Here is a 19,443-nt window from a genome sequence, read left to right as displayed (position 1 = left end):
GAATGAAGGCCAGATAATGGTTGGATCTGGAAGCAGCTACTAAGCACCTAGGGCAGAAGGGTGACATTGGGGAAACCACCAATAGAAGACATTTGGGTGGAGAACATATCCATATACATTATTATAGAGTGGCTGATATCTTTTCAGGGGGAAGCAAAGTCTTCCTCCATCTTTATTATTCTCCAGCTTTGAAAACACCAACTTCTGTCCTTAGAATTGTGACCGTGCATGATCCAATTGCAACTGCCAATAAGAAGGAAACACAAGTCGCCAGCAAGTATTCCGCATGTTCCTTCTCTTCTAATTACTGTTCTCTCTCAGTATTGGATCAATGTGTTCACATGCTGAAGGACAAAGTCACTTTGGGGGAGTCGGAGAGTTTCACATAGAGGTACAAGTAACGTACTTGGTTGTGCAGAACCATGGCAACAACATGGCATACGAGCTGCATCAGTGTCGCTAATATTTAAATTCTTTTTATTAGTTTTAACAATAAACAAGCTTGTTATTTTACCAATAAATGTATCGCAGTTTACAGAAAATGAAGATATTATCAGTGTCTCTAAAGGAAATACCTTGGCAACTTGCAAGGTCTGTTGCCTTCACTTCCTAGAATTTCTGCATTCCTTAGCAGTGGCCTTGAAAAGACAAAAACGTATAAATGTTTACAGCTTTTGGATTTTATTTTTCATTTCCAAGAATGTGACGCATTTTCATATCCATTTTTTTCCTTTAAATAGAACTCTCCAACCTTTCTCCTGTTTAATATCACTATGCACCCTATTGCATTCAGGAGCAGTGTCCAAAACACTCCGCTAACTACACCTACTCCCCCATGTAAAAGTGTTTGCCATAAGGTTTATTGTACACTTTGCAATGTTGACGGCCAATGGATAATTCGAAAATAAAGCATTTCCGATAAAAATGTCCCAGTTACATTACTGTGGCAGCGGACAACTTTTAAAGGGGTTGTTCACCTTACAAACACTTTTTTCAGTTCAGTTGTTTTCAGATTGTTCCCCAGAAATAAAGACTTTTTTGAATTACTTTCCATTTTTTACTGTTTTTCTTAAATCTAAGTTTAAAGTTGAATGTTCGTGTCTCTGGTGTTTGAGTCTGGCAGCTCAGTAATTCAGGTGCAGATTCTAAACTGTTGCACATTTAGTTGATACATTTCTCAGCAGCATCTAGAGTCCTGCAAAAACTGCGGGTTGTGGGTAGAAGTTCCGGGTGCAGGTATAGACGCGGGTTTGTGGGTCGGGCTGCGAGTCTTCTCAATAGCGATTTTTATTCCATTTTTCTGATCGTGCCTACTTCCGATGATGTCACTTCCGGTTTACAATGACAGCACTTCCTGTTTTACGCCTTTTTTCCCAGATCACGCCTACTTCCGATTATGTTACTTCTGGTTTACGACAGCACTTGATACTTGATGGTCAGCGGGTCGTGGGTCTGGGTTGTGGATAAGGTACTTGCGGGTCGGGTAGCGAGTCCAAGCGGGTAAGAATGCGGGTCCGGGTTGCAGATTGCAGGTTGCGGGTATGGGTTCCAAGAAATGGACCCGCGCATGACTCTAGCAGCATCTCTGGAGTATCAGCAACTATTGTAATGCCTGTAATGAAACCCAGAGATTCTGCTCAGCAGGGACAAAGATAAGAAATGAATTAACTAAATGTATCAATTTAGAACAGTAGCTCCCAGCGCTGCTTTAGAAGGTGAAAAATTACACTTTACACTTTAATATTAGAAAAATGGTGACACAGAAAATAGAAAGCAATTGGAAAAAGTCGTTATTTCTGGTAATCTATCTATCTTTCATCTGTTTTAAGATGAAAAACCCCTTTAAGCAGACATTGTGCCTATTTATAAACACTGGCCAAATTTGCACCCTGGCAGCAACCCATAGCAACCAATCCGTGATTGGTTAAGATTTTTTTCAGCAATCTGGAAGGAAAACCTTGAAACATCTGATTGGTTGTTATGGATAACTGCCCTGGTGCAAATTTACCTAGAGTTTATAAATGACCCCCATTTTTTTCTACGTTATTTCCTGAAAAAATCCTCCCCCTCTTCTCTGAAACCAGTCGTGGTGCCTCTGTGTATCGCCATGCTCCTGTTGGTAATATCACATTCTATGAGTACTTGGTGAGACCCTAGTTGGTAATTTAACATTCTGTAAGTACTCCGTAGGGCCGAGACACGGGGGCTCTAATGTCTTGCTATGGATCAGCCAGGCAACACGAGTCCAATCATTTTTTCTTAATATCTGACAAAGCAGAGCTGGGATATTGATTATGCTAATGCTCGAAGCAAAGGAGACGGGTAAAGGCAATAACCCTTTTCTATATACAAGTTTTATAGGAGCTGCAGATTAATAGCTGGATATAAAAGCACTGGGGGCTGAAGCAGAAGCGCACGCTGTGTAATTATCCAATCAAGTGACTGTACACATCGCTCAATAAAGTCGACATGGGTTTCTGGGCAGATAAACCTGAAATCTAACCTGAAACTTGTTTAAAACAGCGATTCTTCAAACTAGAAAGGCTTCCACTAATAAACACAACGTACCTTAAGGGGAACAAGTAAATCTCTGCAAAAAGATAAGTTTACTTACTTTCCTGTAAATACCGATTTTTGCAATTTTCTTTTTTCAGAGACAATTACTTCTAAGGTAAGCATGTGGCCCACAGCCAAAGAGCACCTGGGGAACCCAAAAGAACCAGCTGGCGCTACTAATTCATGCTGGGTAAGGCTCCCGGGAGTAGTATGTTTTGCATATGCAGATGTAAAAGGAAAGAAATACCATCATTTATTTGTCTATTTTAGGGAAAAAAAAACCCAAGGAAAACATTTACACCGATGGACTCAATGATGATTTCCATTCTCCTTCCATACAGTCTTAGGGCTATGGGACATATGGAGGCTCTGTTAAAGGGATACTGTCATGGAAAAACATGTTTTTTTCAAAATGCATCAGTTAATAGTGAATACTATTCTGCACTGAAATCCGTTTTTCAAAAGAGCAAACAGATTGTTGTTATATTATATTTTGAAATCTGACATGTGGCTAGATATATTGCCAGTTTCTCGGCTGCCCCCAGTCATGTAATCAACACCTCTTCTCAGAACCTGTGATGATTTCTTACTGCTTCTCTTTTTCAAAACTCTTGTCTAATGCATTGGCACTGCTTCTCTTTTTTTAGGGGGTTATAACTCTTGTCCAATGGATTTACAGTGCTCTCTTTTAGGGGATGCTTTTTTGGGGGGGGGGTTATAACTTGTCCAATAGATTTGCACTGCTTTTCTCTTTTAGGGATGCCTTTTTTAGTGGGGTTATATCTCTTGTTCAACGGACTTGCACTGCCTCTCTCTTTTAGGGGATGTTTTGTTTTTTTCGGGAGGGGGGTTATAACTTGTCCAATGGATTTGCACTGCTTATCTCCTTTAGGGGAGGCTTCTATTTTTTTAGGGGGGTTATAACTCTTGTCCAACATATTTGCACTGCTTCTCACTTTTAGGGTATGCTTTTTGTTTGGGGTGTGGGGTTATAGCTCTTGTTCAACTGATTTCCACTGCTTCTTTCTTTTAGGGTAATGCGTCTCTTTTATTAGGTTATTTATACTTTTTTTTGTTCTGGACTGCTGTTTAATTGTCAAATGTCAAAATGGAGTAATTTTAGAACTGTAACTGTCTAAATCAATAAGCGTTCTATAGGTGGGGGTGATAAGGGGGGCTGAAGAAATGCTATAATCATAGTCATTTTGGGGTCTTTTATCTCTGTGTCAACAAATAATCAGATTCCAATTTCCTGATATAAGAGAACAATAGCATTCAGATTTTGTTTTTTAAAAAGGGCCAATGATAGCCTGGTATATTAAAAAGGGGGTTGTTTATAAAGAGCTCATTATCTTTATTGAAGCAAACAGTTCTGATTATTGTTGTACAAAGGGTGGGCAGTAATGGTAAAAACAAAACAATGATCTTTTATTGCTTTATATTCAGTGGTGTAAGTACCAGGGGGGCAAAGGGTGCAATTGCACCCGGGTCCGCACCCCCTTGGGGCCTGCCAGAGCCGCGATAATGGTTATCGCGGGTAGTTGGGCAGAGGGAGATTTTACAGTGCGCACACCAGCAGTCCGGCATGCGATTCATAGGAGGGAAGGCCTGGGTGCTCATCCTGTACCAGGACCTGCTGTTGAGTAGTTACGCCAATGTTTATATTATAGAGAAAAAAAGTAAAATATGCCTGTCATGCTGCTGCCTCCCGCCACTTGTGCACAACCCACCTTCCTCCCTTCTGGGCCTGCACCTGCCAGTCACCCTGCAGGGCCCCCTGCTGAACTACCGAAACTAATAGCAAATCCCTTCATCTACTTTTGGATGAGATGATAAAGGTTAGAAATTACTTATTTTTAGTGGGGCAGGCAACATAGGAGTACTGAGATAGAAGAAAGTTTGCTGTAATTCTGCTTTTGCAAGAGTGGGTGAGGTTATGCTTTCAATCTATCCATTTTCTGCAGTGATCATACTGGCATGTCTGGGGTTAATTTTTTGTTCCATTTTTGCAGTGATCTCATGGGTTGTATGGGGTTAACATGCTCATTGTTAGTAAGTATGGGTGAACTCCGTGCTTAGTGCAGGGAATTGCTCAGCTGCAGCAACAACAACAATGTTACGGGATCCACTTGTCCCGTAACAGGTCAGATAAATAATAGTAATAATGTTGGGACGGGATCCTCCTCAAGGTTATACATGCCAGACGGAAACTTTATATAGTGAAGTACTGTGAGAGCCTATAATGTTGCCTGCGCCTTAGTTGTACTTAGAAGCTTCAAGGTCGCATATCATGATTGTCAGTCTCTGTGTTTGCCGGTTTTCTCCGCAGGTTGCGCTTGTGGCACAGGTTTGAAAGTTATGGGGTTTCTCCTTTTTCCTGGGTAAAGTTTCTTCCTCGCGGGTCCCTGTCTCAAAACAGTTCCGGTCTGCAAGCGTCATTGTCCATTTCTTACTCACATGTCTGAGGTTAATATGCTCGTTGTCTATTTCTATTGACATTATGGGGTTAATATGCTAATTGTTCCTTTCTTACTGGGACCTTGACCGTAGGCTCTTGTCCTCTGTTTACATAGCAGACGGTACGGGTGGTGAAAGCTGTAGTGGTCAGTGGCTGGTGCTCTTATGCAGTGGGTTGACCTATGGGTTGAGGTTCTCTGGTGGACCAGGTATTGCAGTTCTGACACTTTTCCCCCGGGCCAGTGCTCCTGTTAGGAGAATACTGCACCGACTGGGCTATTTCTGTAGGTGCTCATTTGATGTGACCTTCTTCCTGTTTTATTTTCTCTGACCCTGGTCAGGTGCATGTCCATTAGAGTGAGGAAAACAGATTTTTGCTCTTGAACAGGAGCATCAGCCGGGGGTATCAGGAAGTGATTATAATTACCTAACATTATACCTAAATTATTATACCTAATTATTATTATGCCTAAATAAGTGTCTGCTAGGGTGCACATCATTCGATAGTATTAGGAGCAGAGACAAGTGGACGGAATTGCTTTGGGCACGGCTATTCTCTCCTGGGAGGCAGCAGCAGTCAAACCCCCCATGAGTCATTGGCCGAGCTCCAGCCCTGACCATCATGGAAACGATTCTTACTCACTAAATGTAATAACCCTCCATTGCATCAACTCTATTGAAGGGATACTGTCATGGGAAAACATGTTTTTTTCAAAACGCATCAGTTAAAAGTGCTGCTCCAGCACAATTCTGCACTGAAATCCATTTTTCAAAAGAGCAAACTGATTATGTTTAATTTTGAAATCCGACATGGGGCTAGACATATTGTCAGTTTCCCAGCTGCCCCCATCATGTGACTTGTGCTCTGATAAACTTCAGTCACTCTTTACTGCTGTACTGCAAATTGGAGTGATATCACCCCCTCCCTTTCCCCCCTTAGCAGCCCAACAACAGAACTAACACAAGAGACCAGCTGCTTCGTAGATCTAAGAACAGCACTCAATATTAAAAGCCAAGTCCCACTGGGACTGATTCAGTTACATTAAGTAGCAGAAATAACAGCCTGCCAGAAAGTAGTTCCATCCTAAAGTGCAGGCACAAATCACATGACTGGGGCAGCTGGGAAACTGACAATATGTCTAGCCCCATGTCAGATTTTAAAATTGAATATAAAAAAATCTGTTTGCTCTTTTGAGAAATGGATTTCAGTGCAGGATTCTGCTGGAGCAGCACTGTTAACTGATGTGTTTTGAAAAAAACATGTTTTCCCATGACAGTATCCCTTTAAACATTTCTTAATTACTAAACATCTCATTTATGTTTGGCCTGGGCTGGTCTTTCTGTTTCTCTTTTTTTTTTCCCCTGAAAAGTGCATTAAATGAAAACTCCCATCAATACGCAATGTAATAATGCATGTGGCGAACACGAATTCCTTTCTGTCGGGATCTATCAGAAAATCAATGCTCACATTTCCTGTAAGGCTTTTTCATAGAGAAGAGGGAGGGCCGTTATTTTGCTATAATATTGTGCCGAGATAATTGTAACAAGATGCAGGGGTTGTTGCCGTTCTAATGTGATTGCTGGCTAGATGTCTGGATAATAAAATAACTGTTTGCTCTTTATTAGACACGTGTTCTCCGCCCACGACTCCCTCCTATTTAATAATGTGGCGTTTCTCGTGGATAACCTTTGCCTCCTGCAATCCTTCTACCCCCAGCCTTGTTAGAGATGAAAGAAAATAGAATGTTCCTCCGCTGTGTGTATTGGGATAGATTTAGAAAATCTGCTATTTGTGAAAAATGCTGCAAAAAATGCTAAAGAAATATATACCTCACAATTATAAACAACAAAAGCTCAGCCACCTACAACCCGATTCTATGGGACTTGTATTTGATGCATTCAAATAAGAACAAACCCATACAATTATAACTGCTGAAATGGCCACCCCTGCTCTTTCCAGCTTTCAAATGTGGGTCACTGACCCCGACTGCCAGGAAACTATTGCTCTGTGAGGCTTCTTTTACATTGTTATTGCCACTTTTTATTCCTTATCTTTCTATTCAGGCCCTCTGATATTCACATTCCATCTCTCCATGCAACCAGATAACTGCTCAAATTCCAAACTCGAGAATTGCTTAACAAAATGCTTAATCTTTCAAAAATCACAAATCCTACAAAATGAAGACCAATTGCAAATTGTCTCAGAAGGGCACTGTCTAAATCATACTAAACTTCCATTTAAAGGTGAGCAACTCCATTAAACCCATTTAAAGTGCGTGAGGGGGCTGTCATATTCATATCACCCACATAATTCCAAGTCAGTTAAACTTTGCTTTGCCTCTCTTGTCTGTATCATGCTTCACACTGCCATCATTGGGCCATGACAAATGTAGCACCTACACGATAGATAGATAGATAGATAGATAGATAGATAGATAGATAGATAGATAGATAGATAGATAGATAGATAGATAGATAGATAGATATACAGATAGATAGATAGATAGATAGATAGATAGATAGATAGATAGATAGATAGATAGATAGATAGATAGATAGATAGATAGATAGATAGATAGATAGATATACAGGCAGACAAACAGATAGATAATAGAGAGATATATACAGTGGATAATAGAAAGAAAGAAAGAAAGATAGATGATAGATAGATTGTGGATGGATGGATGGATAGATAGATAGATGATAGATAGATAGATAGGCAGACAAACAGATTGATAATAGAGAGATATCTACAGTGGATAATAGAAAGAAAGATAGATGATACATTGTGGATGGATGGATGGATGGATAGATAGATAATTAATAGAGATCTATGATATACAGGCAGACAGACGGACGGACAGACAGGTAGATAATAGAGAGATATATATATACAGTGGATAATAGAAAGAATGATCGATGATACATTGTGGATGGATGGATAGATAGATAGATATCAAGGTTTATGCCTTGTGTTAGTTTGGTTTGCAGATAACAATGGGACATTATCTTTATTTGCTGCTTAATAAAGAACCAGAATGTGCAGAAGAGACTGGGACTAACCAGTTAAATGGAACAGCTGCAAGAGGAACAGATATGAAATGAATAAATACCCTGTAAGCAAGTCCTTCTCTAGGCCAGTGATATGTGTCGGCCTCTATTGCTGAAAAGGTGTTTTCTATTTAAAAAAAAAAAAAGCATGGATAAAGCTCACATCCTCTGTCAATATAAAAGGGACACATTTGTTATATTGGATTGTGTGTGAGAGGAGAACATGGGCGGGGGGGGGGGTATATGAGTTCTGTATATAGATCTATACAGCCTAAGACTGAAACTGAAGTCCCAATTGCCCCAGACAATCAACAGCCCTGTTGCCAAAGCCTCCCACACTTTTTTATTTTTTAATAATATATTACATTATATCATAATGTATATTTATATATATTATAAATGTATATATTATATTACATTACAATTTCTTCTTTTAAGATATATGTTCACATGGAACATTTCCCACTGGTCAGTTATGTTTGCATTCTGGGTTATCCAATACCTGCTGTCAGCTAGCAAACTGACAGATACTTGTGTAGGGATAGAAAAAAAGAAGAAAAATTGATCAATGCACATTCCCTGGTCCCCTGTTATATCAGTAATCTATGCAGATGCATGTATTTACAAAGACAGGGGTTTTTTAGTTACAAAATTATGATCATAAGATTGATAAACCACCATACCACATCAAGGTAAAACCCATATGGCGGTCCCTAACTATTTACCTCTGGTCATAATTTCAAATGCTAAAGCCTCCAAGCATAAGAGCATTACCTGAAATAAAAGGTCTCCCGACCTGGGCATTGGTTTTCATCATAGGGCTTTGTCCTCCCCCCCCATTAGCTTCAAACGGGAGAGATAACCTAGACCCCAGCATTGGTTCCATGAGATTAATCCTCCCCCGCTTGCGGCTTTTAAGAGAGAGATACTGCCCAGACCAACACCCATTTCCAAAGGCATTGTTCCACCATTTAAAGAGACAGGTGTGGGGGTGCTACAACCACATGGAAGCCTGGTAGGGATGTGTAGGGATACAGCGGGTTAATTCCCCTCTGTTCCTGAAAATCGGAACCACGTGGTGGAAATCCCCTGTTTATGCAGCTACAGGGTCTCCTAGAGTCTTGGGAGGGGCTGGTGCCTTGTCCCTGTGCAGCATGTCTGGCAGATACCGGAGGGTGTCACAAGGTGTCGCTGCTGCACCACTTTGGAATATATAGGAGAGCCATGTGCTCACAAGGTTTTTTTTCTGCTTTCACTTTCATGGAGAGAGGGTGGACAGAACTGCTGCAAAGATTTAAGGGGCTAAAAGGCGTTTGATAGCCCTGCGAGCTGATGCAGGGTATTCTAAAGCCTGGTAAGCTCAACCATGCCAGTTTGGAGCTTGGATGGACATCTTGTGTGCTTGCACGATGGAGAGTGCTGGGAGCTGTAGTTCTGCAGAGGAGGATTTCTGAGTGCTCGCGCTATAGACAGTGCTGGGAGCGTTGTGTAAGGAATAAAGGGAGTTAATCTTGCTCACGCTGTTGATAGTGTTGGGAGCAATACCCTGAAGATGAAGCAAGCTGCAGGTGCTTGGTTAAAAATGCTTCATTGCTGTGTATGCCTGTTCCAGCTCTGTGTGAGCCTACCCATCCATGTGAATCCCTAGGGTGAGTTGAGTGTGAGGGAGGGTAGAAAAAGAAAAGTTTTTGGGCAGGTAGCGCTACCTAGGGACACTGGTACTCTCTGGGGAAAAGGGGCTGAGACTCTTTGTCTGCCAAAGGGAGTAGTGCGGGACTTTGCCTGGCAAGGAGGTGCCAGAGGTTTCCTGGGTAGTGCGTCATTTATGTTGATATAAATGAAGATTTACTTTGCCTTTAAATTTTGCATACAGTTATATTTGTTACACAATAAAGTGTGTGTTTGAATGTTTTCAAACATAGGGGCCACCCACAGGTGTATTCCCGGATCCCATTAGGTGGAGGTACTGTCAGGAGAAGAAATTCCCAGTACCCTTTCACTTAGCAAAGGGGAATCATGAACCTGCATTGGAAGTTGGAAGAGGGTGTTACACATGTGTTACTTTCTGTCATTTACAACTCATCAAATGGGTCTCTATTTCTTCTCCTTTCTGCCCAATGTGTCTAAATCACACTGTATTAATGTGGACTGTGTGACTTTTCATTTCATGCAGCTACTGGCCATAAGCCGATCCATAGAATCCAAAGAGCCTTGCAGCTTGAATGTTGTGGCACAAACAGATTTTTCAGCATTTCTGGCAAAGTCAGGGTTTCCCACCAATGATCTCTCTTTTCCACCTGGAGGTGGATGGAAGGGATTGCCTTCAGCTGGACCCTGAGAGTGTCCTCTCCCCAAATCAGCCCCCAATGTTTTTGCCCCCAGATCCAATCCATTAACATTATAAGCCAAGGCAAATAGACTGCAGATAGAGGCAGTTCAGAGAGTATTAAGAAAGATCTTTCATTACTGTTGCCCTTCTGCTTCTTTCATATATTGTGAGATAAACACTGCTTTTTAATGGTTTTTAATGACTTATCATCCAGTAACAAAGCTGATAGTTATCGTTCTGTAGTCTCCTGCAAAGAATAATTACTACTAATTTATTCTAATGTGTTTGATGTGAGGCTCAGCCTGTGGAATTCGTCCCATGCTTATTTTATTCCTACCCTCCAGGATGGAGCTAATTGTGTGCACTTTCATTTGTTCTTTCAGAGGAGAGGTCACATTCATCTTCCTTGTCATTATTCCCATTCAGCACGCACGCAATCACCAGGAGCACTATATATAGTACCTCTACTTCTTTCCCTTTGAAATCACTGGTGCTTCTAACTGTGTAAAGGAAGTGTGGGAAATTAATTCCTATAACTCTACCTATTGGGCCATGATTCGCTCCCACCCTAGCCCCAAGCTACTGCCAGTTCAGGATACTTGCATAATGGGGATTCCACCGCTCCCCAGGCTGTAATAGATCCAGAACAACCATCAAGCCTCAGATAACAGTATTCTTACTATGACAGTAAGGCAATCAGGAACAGGACAAGCAGGAGTGGGTGCAGAGACAGAAAAAATCAGGAGTGGGATGGAGCGGTTGGAAACACAGGACAAGGCAGGAGTGGGATGGAGCGGGTGGAAACACAGGACAAGGCAGGAGTGGGATGGAGCGGGTGGAAAGACAGGACAAGGCAGAAGTGGGATGGAGCGGTTGGAAAGACAGGACAAGGCAGGACTGGGATGGAGCAGGTGGAAAGACAGGACGAGGCAGGAGTGGGATGGAGCGGGTGGAAAGACAGGACAAAGCAGGAGTGGGATGGAGCGGGTGGAAAGACAGGATGAAGCAGGAGTGGGATAAAGCGGGTGGAAAGACACGACGAGGCAGGAGTGGGATTGAGCAGAAGAAAAGACAGGACAAGGCAGGACTGGGATGGAGCTGAAGGAAAGACAGGACGAGGCAGGAGTGGGATGGAGCGGGTAAAAAGACAGGACAAGGCAGGAGTGGGATGGAGCGGGTGGAAAGACAGGACAAGGCAGGAGTGGGATGGAGCGGGTGGAAAGACAGGACAAGGCAGGAGTGGGATGGAGCGGCTGGAAAGACAGGACAAGGCAGGATTGGGATGGAGCGGGTGGAAAGACAGGACAAGGGAGGAGTGGGATGGAGCGGGTGGAAAGACAGGACAAGGGAGGAGTGGGATGGAGCGGAAGGAAAGACAGGAGAACACTGAATGTGGGATGGAGTGGGTGGAAAGACAGGACAAGGCAGGAGTGGGATGGAGCAGAAGGAAAGACAGGAGAAGGCTAAATGTGTGATGGAGCGGGTATAGAGACAGGAAAAGGCAGGAGTGGGATGGAACAGACTCCTGCAGGTTCCTAGCTTGATTTTCACAAAGACATGAAGTGTTTGACATAATAACTCATTTTGTTCTGTCCCATGTTCTCCAAAAACGAAATGAAAAAAAAAAACATAAAAGGTTCTTAAGTGTTTAGAGATGATAACTGTTTGAACTCATTGATACAAATTATCCTGCATACATGGAGTCTGATAATGATGATTTATCAGGCGCAGCGTTAGACGCTTATGTACCACTGACAGACTGGCCCCCAAGAGCAGTAGTTACTGTATATTCAGAGGATAAGGGAAGAAACTTTGTTGCGTCACATGTATTTCTCTCTTTTTGGGGAAGGGTCTGCAACAGTGATATCTTTAGTCTGACAGCCAATGGCTATTGAGGCTGTTGTCGAACTAGAACTTTAAAATCCCCCGATAGAGAAAACTTCATGATAGAAAATGAACAGTTTCTACATCTTAAAGGGGAGAACAGTACGTGTTAGTGATTAATATGTGGGGCTGCTGTATATGGGAGAGAAGATGAGTAGAGGCTACTTTTACTAAGGTATTATTAAGACACAGATCTGATACACCAAGGGGCAAATTCACTAAGCGCCGAACGCTAGCGTTACTTCGCTAGTGTTACTTCGCTAGCATTTGGCATTTTCGTTACTGCGCAAATTCACTAACGAACGCTGGCATAGATTCGCTAGTGTTACTTCGCACCCTTACATCTGGCGAATTATTGCTACGGACGTAACTACGCAAATTCACTAACGCGCGCAGTGTACTGAACCCTACGTTTTACGCTAGACTTCCTTCGCCACCTCAGACCAGGTGAAGCGCAATAGAGTAGATAGGACTTGCTTCAAAAAAAGTCAAAATTTTTTCTTAGTCCCAAAAAACGCTGGCGTGTTTTCTACATTATGGGTGATAGGCTGAAAAAGATCGCAAATTTTTATGGGGCTCCCCTCCTTCTCCCCTACATTTCCTGACTCATGGCAACTTACCTATACAGTGGGCACATGTGTAGGGCAAAATAAAAATTTTATTTGATGTTTTGAAGGTTTTCTAGGCATTTGTAGTGCTGATACGTATTCCTCCATTGAAATTTGAATTTGGCACCGTATGCAAATTAACCATCGCTAGCGTAACTTCGCTTCACTTAGTGAATCAACGCTAGCGCAACTTCGCAACCATACGCTACCCCTGAGTGCAACTTCGGATTTTAGTGAATTTGCGAAGCGCTGGCGAAACTACGCCTGGCGAAGTGTGGCAAAGTGCGGCGAAGTTATGCCTGGCGCAACTACGAATCTTAGTGAATTTGCCCCCAAGTGGTTATGTCTATGTTTTCTTGCACATAGTGCCACGTTACCTCTTGTGCCTGTTATTGTGAATTTCTTGCAGTCTGAATACTGTCAACAATAGAGACAATTATGATGGAATTTTGGGTAAAATACTGCATTTTGGGATTTAAAAAATTGCGGTTTTGAGAGTTTTCTTTGTATTTTAGAAAAGAACACCAGTTGTAGTTTTTGGTTTACTCCTTGTATTAGCACTAGGTGGCAGTAGCGCATCGTAACTGAGGAGTGTTGGTTATTTGTGTAGAGACCCTTGTGCCCATCTGTAACAAAGCAGAGATAACAGTTATTAAAGGGAAAGCAAGCACAGAAAATATTTGCTGGGGTTTATTCACTTTCATACAAGTTTGTCGGGGATTCTTTTTGACTGCTTCTTGCTTTTTACAGTGATGACATTAAATACTATAAAGCATTGTAGTGCTTTATGCTGTATGAATAATGCTTGTAATACTCAACGGCAACCAACTCAGAACAGCTGGCAATGTCTTCTATTTTGCCTTGTTTGATGACAGAACAACCCATGGAAAGAGAAAGTAATAGCAGAATAGATTTGAATCTATCTAGTATAGACATAGTTTAGATTTAATAATGTTTCTAGGGCAGGATGGGACTGTTAGATGGATTTGTTTATATATGTAAGGGGCTGATAAATAGCTTTGCAATTTACATTGCATTCACCTAATGTTTGGCCACAGAGTTATGCAGGAGCTATACTTCTCTTCAGGGGTGTAACTACAGAGGAAGCAGACCCTGCGGCTGCAGGAGGGCCCAGGGGATATAGGTGGCCCCAAGAGGCCCTAATTAATGTGCAATTTCACATATATTTGTAAAAAGGGACACCATCTGGATATGGTGAGGGACCTAAAATGAATATGCTGTGGGGCCAAGTAACATCTATTACGCCACTGCTCCTTTTTCTTGGTCAAAGCATGACCCCTAGCTTTCCTGAATTTAGCCACTAGGTGGCATTGTTTTATAATATATAAGTTGAGCACATGTGCTCAGGGTCCATTTTGTCACTCCCTTTACCTGAGCAAAGTGCAAGGGTGCAGTGGAACTTAGTCATGTCTAGCAAGGATAGGCTACTAACTTTTATAGGTCACTCCAGGAGTTATAGATAGTCAAGTCTATTTGGCCAAGCAGCAAAGGCTCCACTGAGCAGTGTCGAGTGGGACTAGGATCCCAGGTGCTAATTGCCCAGTAGTAGTGAGTAAGTGTTGAACCAGGGTTTAGGCAAATACCCAGGAGCTCCACTCAGGGTAAAGGCTGAAAGCTGGAAGTACCTCTGTCTACGCTGTTTATTCTCTCTCTTACACTGTGGGGATATATACTGACCATTGTTGCTGTGAGTATATGCCTATCCACTGATGTTACATGTTCCTGTTTATCTCACATTGAACTTCTACAGTATGTAGATTGTGTTTTTCAATAAATAAGTTCTATGGTTAAGTTATAAGAACCACTGGAACCTATAGTTATTCTGTACTGTATACAGTTACAGCACTGCACCCTGCCTCCACAGCATTGAGTGTCCACACCTGAGTGTCATGACTCTCATCCGAGCATATTGATGGTAAAGCGTATAGCTTAGGAGAAAAGCCTTACGTTTATAAGTCCATCATTTCAAGTGTTAAAGTTATATAAATCTTCAAAAGGTGGACAATGTCCGTTGGTCATACGCACTGCTGCCCTTCAGTTAGTACAGATAAAACTGCGGGTGGCATGGGGCATTCATCGCCTCCTTTGGGAGCTTCATTTGTGGGAAAGGGAAGAGGCAGATCCATCCTCTTTATTCTACATATTCATTTGGAATATACAACACTTAAATAGGATCCTATGCATATGCACATAGAGGGAGCAATTATACTTTTATGTGCATACACATGTAAGGAGAGCCCACTGGAATATATTGCACATTCTTCTATTTAATCCAAGGAAACTCTTGGAGCCAACCAAATCCAAAACTGAATGCAGGGACCTGCATTTCCCCCAACATGAATAAAGAAGGGGCCAGGGGTGAGGCATGCATGCCGTAGTGATGGTGGCTTGGCACCTGCCCTCGACCCCAGGGTTGCCAGGTCTAATTTTCGAAACCAGCCAAAGTCAGCTACAAAACCAGCCCAAAACTAGCCGAAAGGAACTTCAAAAGTAGCCCAAAAATAGCCCAACATGTGCAGTGATAAAAAGTATAGAAAATAAACGAATATATGTGAAAAAAATTAGTTTTTGAAATTTTCACTGGAGCAAATTTTTCCATGAAGCAAAATGGTATCGATTTGCCCGTCACCAGGGGCATAATTAAAGAGGGGGGCCCAGGAGGTATAGGGGCCCCATAAGGCCCTAATAAATATACAATTTCAATAAATGCTGGGTATTGTAGTCTTACATTAAGTAGCCCAAGTTGGCTGGAAAACTGCCAACCTGGCAACCCTGTTCCACCCTAACCTGGGGACGCTGGTATGTATACACCCATGTCTGTCCCTCTCTGACGTCACGGAAGGGGCGGAGTACGCAGATGGGAAACTATAAAAAGCCATCACTGGAGGTGGAAGCGGGTGGGATGGGAACTTGTTGAAGTTCAGGCTGAACCCCCCTGTGGGCCGCAAAGGTTGTGTAGAAGTCAGAACAAACCTGCCTGAACTGCAGTTAAACCTGTGGGTCCTGTGGGTTTGGGGCAGGCCTGGACATCACTAGTAGTCAGCCCCTCCCTGTCCCCTAACTTGTGCAGCAGCAGAGCCATGAATTTACCACCTGCCTAAGGAGACGGCAGCTTTGTGCCAGTTGCTGCCAAATTTCCAATGTGCCGCTAAGTACAGAGGTCAGACCCCTCAGGCAACTGCTTTTACATGATCACTAAGGAGCTGGGGACAAAGTCATTTATCACAGATTATGGACTATGGTCAATGGTATAACTATAGAATAAGCACAACCCGCAGGTGTTCAAATTGCCTCCACGACGCTCTTTTTCTTCTTCTAGTTAAGCACTTGCACCTGTGTGAGCTTGGGGAGGGGCAGGGTTGGACAGGGCCAGTGGGACACTGGGAAAAAAATGGTGGGCCCCACTGGCCCAGAACCGCACTCTGGTTTTCTTCCTTGCGGCAAAAAAAGCAGTATGCATGCTGCTGCGCATACGCATGCACGTCGGGTGGGTTGCAGGACAGGAGCCGCTGAGGCAGCATCCCCTGGGGACCGGAGGGGGGGCCCTGATGCAGAAGCCCCGGTGGGCCCCCGGCCGACCCTGAGGAGGGGGGGTTTGCTAACAGGGGTTTGTTTTGCGGACAGGAGTGTCTGTGCACGCCGGGCCCTCCAAAACTCTTTCTTGCGGGGGGACCAGGCACGAGCTTGTTACGCCCCTGACTATGGTCATAAATTTAGAAGATACTTGAACGTACTCAGTGTGAGCCTATGTAAGATATAATACTCATATTCTGGATCTTGGAGTATCCATCCTAGTGGCTGCTGATGCACATTTCCCAGCATGCTCAGCTGGCTTCAATACAAGCCGTTCAGGATTAGCATACTTCTCAACATTTTGGAAATAGAAAGATGGGCAAAAAGATTAGCGCGCAGAGCCATTTTTCCATTTTACAAAATTTGGCTAATGAAGGTTTATTGCCCTTTAAGATAAGCAGGTCTCTTGGGGAAACTGTGATTTGCAGCTTAAACAGTTACAAAAGTATCTAAGTATCTATTATAGGCTCTCTGCTACAACCCAATTAAGTTAGAAATGTTGTATCTTTCTCTGTCTGTTCAGTGCAGGAGATCAAAGCGAAAGTCGGGACATTTCAGTAACAGAGGGTTGTGCTGTCAAAAAAGGGACTGTCCCCTGAAAAATGTGACAGTTGGGAGGTATGTGTAAAGCAAAGTTGAATTTAGTTTTGCCCCCTCCCTGCTATTCCCATGCCGGGGAACGCTGGGAGTTGTAAATTTAATGCAGTTTCTATATTGCTGAGCTCACTGGTAATCGACAGAAGCCGCTATGGCTAAACAAAGCCGTCATTTGGATATTCTTCAAGGGGTGCAAGTTTTAGAAATAATTGATTGGCTGAATGCAGCTAATTACAGAGCACTGCTGTCAGACATGTCTCATTTATCCGCCTTATTATGATACTAAACCATAGGAAGAGATAAAGTGCTGTGAGAATGGAGCAAGTCACACCATGTGAAATGAGAAGCAAATAAAGCACAGGGCCCAGGGAGGGAACAGCAGACCTTGGAATCATTGCATTGACCTTGGAAAGGTGATTTCCTGCATCTTTGGATTAAGGTTGTAGAAACTTTCCAATAACGGATAATGAGACAGGAGCTCAAACACGCTCCGAGCGCCGGCCAGAGCATCTCTCCCCCCTGGTCCCTCTCCCTCCAGTGTTGTTTTACTCTTAAAAAAAAAAATAAGTGAGAATTGTGATTACTCCGGAGCAGGGGAAAAAAAATAACACATAATGATAAGACACACAACAGCGGTCACACAATTCTACTTTCATTTGAAATGAAATATGGATTTGTGAATGTGCGCTCATGCCGGCACACGCCACCCATACTGAAGGAATGAGCCTTATTTATTAACCCTGCCGTGAAATCACATACTGGAGCCTCGAGTCCAGGCAAGGATGAAAGATAAAGGTAACCCTTTCAGTGCCAAGTGATGCTGCTTGATGCCCCCTCCCTTGCCTCTACCCACAATGGAGGAGATCAGTGTAGCCAGGGAGCATCCAACCTTGTACACGTATGGGACCTGTTATCCAGAATGCCTGGGACCTGAGGTTTTCTGGATAAATAATATTTCCATAATTTGAATCTTCATACCTTAATTCTACTAGAAAATTATATAAACATTAAATAAACCCAATAGGCTGGTTTTGCTTCCAATGGGGATTCATTATATCGTAGTTTTGATTAAGTACAAAATACAGGTATTGGACATGTTATCCAAAATGGTCAGGACCTGGTGCTTTATATATAACATATATTTCTGTAATTTGGATCTTCATGCCTTAAGTCTACTAGAAAATCATATAAACATTAACTAAACCCAATAGGCTGGTTTTGCTTCCAATAAGGATTAATTATATCTTAGTTTGGATCAATTACAAGGTACTGGTATTGGGCCTGTTATCCAGAATGCTCTGGACCTGGGGTTTTATGGATAATGTATCTTTCCATAATTGGGATCTTCATTCCTTAAGACAACTAGAAAATCATGTAAACATTAACTAAACCCAATAGGCTGGTTTTGCTTCCAATAAAGATTAATTATATCTTAGTTGGGATCAAGTACAAGATACTGTTTTATTATTACAGAGGAAAAGGAAATCATTTTTAAAAATTTAGTTTATTTTTTTTATAATAGAGTCTATGGGAGACGGCCTTTCTGTAATTCGGAGCTTTCTGGATAACGGGTTTCCGGATATTGGATCCCATACCTGTACTGTTTAATTGTTACAGAGAAAATGGAAATTGTTTTTAAAATTGTAGATTATTTGGATAAAATGGCTTTCCCGTCATTCAGAGCTTTTTGGATATCGGATCACATACCTGTATCCATGAGGGTTGTATAGAATGCTGATGTGCCTGTGTCGAATGACAGATCTTCTTTTTCTTGCACATGTGGCACTTGTGTATCATTTGGATTTCATGCGCTGCCCCTTCTGAACGAGGGAAGAACTACTCAGTTTGACAATTAGGCAATTTTAAAGAAATCCATTTTTATCAAATAATTCACATTTTAAAAAATGATTTCCTTTTTCCCTGCAATAATAAAACAGTACCTTGTACTTGATCCAAACTAAGATATAATTCATCCTTAATGGAGGCAAAACAATCCTTTTTTGGTTTATTTATGCTAAAATTATATTTCAGCATTCAAATTACAGACAGATCTCTTATCAGGAAAAACTCAGGTCTCAAACATTCTGGATAATAGGTTCCATACATATATATATATATATATATATATATATATATATATATATATATATATATATATATATATATATATATATATATATATATATATATACTGTATATATATATATTTGTGTGATACATGCGTGTGTGTCTTTGAATGATCTTTTACATCCTAATAATAATTTTCAAGCCGTGACCATATAAAAGAGCCTATTGTATATGTTAATATCTTATGACTGGCAGGCAGACTTTGTCACTATGGCGATGCCCCACTGGGTGTATGTACAT

Source organism: Xenopus laevis, chromosome 5L (genome assembly GCF_017654675.1).
Source record: "Xenopus laevis strain J_2021 chromosome 5L, Xenopus_laevis_v10.1, whole genome shotgun sequence".
Taxonomy (NCBI): Eukaryota; Metazoa; Chordata; class Amphibia; order Anura; family Pipidae; genus Xenopus; species Xenopus laevis.
This window is presented reverse-complemented; position numbering follows the sequence as displayed.